A 5,512-nucleotide genomic window follows, 5' to 3' on the forward strand; every position below is an offset into this window, starting at 1 on the left:
TGCTTTTCACTAGTTCCTTAAAGTTCCCCCTATCCCCTCAAACACACTTTTGGTTCAGCCAATGTGTTCATGGGAGTTAATATGCAGATGTGAGGTTTCCCACTCTTTGGCTCTCTCTCTTTTCCTGGCTATTCCACTGCTAGTTCAGGTTTTTGAGAAGTTTTAAAATCCATTCTCTGACAGCTTGGACCAAAAAATCATGGATCTCTTTTTAAGTTTTGACCAAACTGCACTAAATGGACTGTAGACTGTGTGTTCAGGAGAAAAGCTCTAGAAATGGGAAGTCAACCTAGTAGAATTCTCTTCTTTCCAAAGCATAATCCACTCAAGTTTTTTCTACTACTGGTAGTATTTTAATCCCGACACTAATGTAAAATATTTTGATAAATAAATAAATATAACATAAATATATTAAATTCAAATAAAATAAATGAATTTATGGTTACATCTATTGGTCCATTCATTAGTATTTCAAACTTCATTTTATTTGACTAGCAAAATGAGTCCTAGTTACAAGGCATATCTAATTATAAAAAAAAGACAAATCACAATGCAAGATATTAAAAGGTTTTGTATTCTCTTTTTTAAGGACTTTGGGGATTTTACTTGTACAACACTAATTATTAAAGAAATTGTGGCCACTAAAATAGAATTCTAACAAATTCAAAAGACATAACTTAGAAAGTGTTACACAGAATAAAACAGTTGTACAACGGAGCTTTGAATGTGTTTCCTTTTTAGTCAGATTGTTAGCCATGACATGCATAAAAATGTTTTTGTTAAAATTATTAAATCTCTTAAGGAAATTTCATTTAATAAATGTCCAACCTATTTGCCACTTAACATTATCTTTAGCCTTATATTTATTTTTCCTGTTTTGTAAGTTCAGACATTCTTTTATTTTTTGAGAACAAAGGAATGTTTATTACAGCATTTATGGGCCTGTTTCCTCTATAAGTAAATCTGTATAGAGATGGGAAGTAGGAGTGATAGACACAGGAGGGAGGAGAGAATATTATTAAGGCTTTAGGTTCAGTACCTGTTTGAGGCTCAGCATCCTCTCATTTTCGAGTGCACTAAAGGCTGCTGGAATCTCCATTGGAGTGGGAACAAGGACCCCTCCTGCAGATCTCTCAGAATTGGGGAGGGGGCTCCATTGCAGGTCCAGCCTATGACCCAGGTCCAAAACTTCCAACCTTCTCTGACACCCCAGGACTAACTTCAGGTTCTTGTCAAACAGCTCACACCTGATGGGCATTTCCAGGGAGTAGAATGGGTTCTTGAGGACAAAGTCTTAGTAAATCTCATAAATCTTTTGGAGGAGAAAATCTATCGCGCTTGCCTAGGGTCTGCCAGCACCACAAACCTGATCCCTATCTGTCTAGAGAAGCAGTGCAGTTTGAATGTGTCTGTCTCCAGCATCTCAGTGCCTTAGCTGCCCTGTTTGGGAGAAAGCTGGGAGCTGTTTTTCAAACAGCGAGTGGAACATGGAGGCCAGATGAGCTTCTCATTGGAGGTGAGGTGGGCCTGGCCTAATGCAATGGACACTGGGTAGTTGGCAGGGCTGCCCATGTACTCCAGCACTTCTTTCTTACCAGCTGTGTACTTGCCATTAGGTCCATCCATTGGTTGCCAGTACTGCGTGGCCCACTGCAGAAATCAGGCAAGAAGAGTCAACGATGCCCCATCCTGGGGATACTGCCAAGGCCCTCCATAAAAACTATGATGTCACTTTATATATTGTGCCTTGTCATCTCATACTTCCACCTTCAAGAAAAAGGAAAATCATCAAAAACGGGCACAGAGGGTAAACTCAATGCAATCTCAGGTTTTCTACATTGTTCTATTTCCGTAATACTCTTACCCGAATCTGTAATTCTATTCTAAGCTAGACTGGAATCCACAGAGCACTCTTCTAACCCTGTAGTCACACACTCTGCCATCTCTCCACGCACTTGCACTGGAGATATATTTCACACAGACCCTGCTCAGAGTCCTCAGCTAGGGGATGTGAAGAAAGACATTACTGATTTGAGCATATGTATATGGACAAGTAAACATTAACACTGAGTGATACATAAGGTACAAAAAGTTGGTGGAGAGACATGTCATAGAACCTGGGTAGAATGAGTGATACTTGGACCACACTTAGGTCTCAAAGAACACGGAATAGTGAAAAGAAAAGCTTGGAATAAAGGGAACCCTTGTGCACTGCTGGTGGGAATGCAGACTGGTGCAGCCACTGTGGAAAACAGTATGGTATTTCCTCAAAAAATTAAATATGGAAATGCCATTTGACCCAGTGATCCCACTTCTGGGAATATATCCTAAGGAACCTGAAATACCAATCAGAAAGAATGTATGCACCCTTATGTTCATAGCAGCACAATTTACAATAGCTAAGATCTGGAAACAGCTCAAGTGCCCATCAGCAGATGGGGGATAAGAAGCTTGGTACATTTAAACCATGGAATGTTATGCAGCTGTAAAAAAGGAGACAGCATGGAGGGACCTGGAGACTATTATGCTAAGTTAAATAAGCCAGCCAGAGAAAGACAAGTATCACATAATCTCACTCATATGTGGAATCTAATGAATAAAATAAACTGTTGAACAAAATAGATCCAGAGATAAAGAAGCATGGAACAAACTGTCTCGAAGCTCAGAGGGAAGGCAGGGTTAGGTGGGTAGGTAGGAAGAGATCAACCAAAGAACTCATATGCATACTAGGGACCCAGTGCACAAATTCAGGCACCATGAAAGGAACTGTGGGCCGTGAGGCTGTGACAGGCACAGGAGCTGGTCTCAGCCCATCCTCTGCACTCGCACTGGGCCCCTCCCACTGCAGCCCCTGTCCCTTGTCTGCCAGCAGTCCTGCTCCCGCAGCCACCGCTCCTACACACTGACAGTGCAGAGTGATTGGGGCTGATGCCAGCAGCGGGTGTGAGCAGCAGCTGGCGGACCTGATCGCCCCTCAGGAGCAGGGGGAGGTGGAGAAGCCCTCAGGGGTGATCAGGGCCGGCAGCTGCTGCTCACACCCACTGACGGCGCTGAGTGATCAGGATCAGTGCCAGGCGCCAGCAGTGGGTGCAAGAAGGGCCAGCGCCGGCAGCAGGTGCGAGTGCCCGGTGGGACTGCAGCGCACAGGAGCAAAGAGTTTCCAGTAACCCCCAGAGGCTCACCCCGATGACAGCAACCAGAGCCCTGCCTTGGTCTGACACCCCTGCTCACCTGCTCCACCATCCTGCCGTGGCCCATGCCTACCATGTTCCACACGCGGCCCTTGGTGGTCAGCGTACGTCATAGCAACTGGTTGTTCCGTTGTATGGTTGTTCAGTTATTCTGCTGTTTGGTCTATTTGCATATTAGGGTTTTAGATAGATAGATAGATAGATAGATAGATAGATAGATAGATAGAGCTATGCATAACCCATGGACACAGACAATAGGGTGGTAAAGGCAGGGGGTGGGGGAGGGCTAGAAGGGGACATATGTAATACTTTCAACAATAAAGATTAAAATATATAAAATAAATAAATAAATAAATAGGAAACAAGTTTTCAGTTGGGGGAGTTCAGCCTAAGCAAAAGCAGAGAGTAGAAAAAGAAAGATGTGTTTAGGGAAAACAAAATGAGTGGGTAAACCTGGCTGAGTGTAGAGGGCCACAGAGGGAAGGAGAGGGCAATAGTAATATGATTGATACATTAGATGAGGCTGGACTATATATTTCACAAAAATTTTTTCAGGAAATAAAAAGCAGTTCATAAATACAAAGAGGTAACTCCTATCATATTGACTATTTTAAAAGTTTCTATTTCTAAAAACTGGAAGATGTAGGAGTGATTCTATTGGAAAATGAATTTAAACTCTATCATCTCTGAGCAAACACCTTTGAATGACTAATCTGAACTCTGAGGTGACTTTGTGTGGGCTTCCCTGTTGATTGTCATTTTCAACGGAGTCAGTTCTGGAACACTGGGAATGTATTTCACAGTACAGCTCACACAGGATGCTTCACAAAATGTATCCAATCCATCAGAACCGCTTAAGATAACTCACAGAAATCAGCAAATGATGGGCAGGCAGGGATTTCCTAATAGGTATTTTTTTAAATATTTTGGCAATGTATGATGAAAAGATGAAAATATGGATGTCTCAAAAGTCACTTAAAGATAGCTCTTCAGACTTAAGATGACTCCAACTATGGGGCACAGAGCCAACAAAGCTGTAATTTGTTGTAACTTGAACTAAGGCACACACTATCAAGGGCATATAGAAATTTTAAAATAATCTAAAAAATAAGTTGCTTTTATGTCAATTTTCTATAACTTGAATATTCTTCCTAGAATATTCAGCATTAATATGAAAGATTTAGTAGATGCACCATTACTATCAAAAGAGAAGATAACGTGTTCCTATTGAAAAAATTCAATGATTTAAGCCACTTAAATGAATATTTATTAAGCACCTGTGTTGTATGACTTACTGTTTTTGTTTTATAGATAAACAAAGATGGGCAATATATAGTTCCTGTACTCAATAAATTTACAGTCTAATGATGGGGACAGAATGCATAGCTTATTGTAAGATAAGCAAAATGAGGTAAGTGCCATAGAGGACACCTAAAATGTTATGGGATTACAAACAGTCGTAAAAGTAGTAGTAGTGTGACAGGCACCTCTCACAGACAGCAGGCTCAGTGCTAAATATTGTATGTACAGTAACTCATTTAATCTTATTAATAACTTTATACTATAAGCACTGTTGTTATTTCAAAGAAATCTTTAAATGAAGAACCTGAGGCTCAGTAGGATGAAGTAACAAACTCCTACAGCCAGAAAGCTCACACATTCAGAATTCCTGACTTTAAAATTTCCTCTTAAGCACTGCACTATACTGCCTCCTAGGGGAAAGTTTCATGGAGATTATAACCTCACTTGACATGAGGTAAAGCTAAAGATAAGAAAGAGCATTCTCCAAAGTCACAAATATGAGAGATGACAGTACTTTCTCAGGAAATGTTAATAGTAAAATAGACTCAGAGTATCAAGTGTATGATCTTGAGCAAGAATATAATGTATATGTTTTATATACACTATAAAACATAAGACTAGGCTGGCAGAGCTTCAAGTCCCAGGAAAGAGGCTTGGACTTGACTATGTGCATTGAGTCTCCTTAATGGAAATAACAGCACTCAAATTATCTTTTTGATATTTTAAATAAACCAGTATCTCCCTTTTGTTTAGATCTCATAACCACATTTCTTTATGGTAAATACAGTATTTCAAACTGTCTTAAAATAAGCAGTCTTTTCAAATTTCCCCAGAATGGATTTGATAAACAGAAAGAAATGGACATAGCAAAGAAATCACCATATTATTCAATTAAGAATCCTCAACCAGTGATTTATATTGTGATATATTAAACATAATTTATTCTATGTTAAAAATCTTTCCCACAAGAAAAATTTAAATCCCGCCCCCCAAAAAAACACCTGTCTCAATGCCCTTCA

The 5,512-nt window shown here is 40.0% G+C and overlaps 1 pseudogene; it reads right to left on the reverse strand.

Moving 5' to 3' along the window:
- Positions 1 to 1,169: 1,169 nt before the first annotated feature.
- On the reverse strand, positions 1,170 to 1,613 carry LOC102429296 (annotated as a pseudogene).
- Between the last annotated feature and the right edge of the window lie 3,899 nt (positions 1,614 to 5,512).

The sequence above is a fragment of the Myotis lucifugus genome, unplaced genomic scaffold (assembly GCF_000147115.1).
Source record: "Myotis lucifugus unplaced genomic scaffold, Myoluc2.0 scaffold_71, whole genome shotgun sequence".
NCBI lineage: Eukaryota > Metazoa > Chordata > Mammalia > Chiroptera > Vespertilionidae > Myotis > Myotis lucifugus.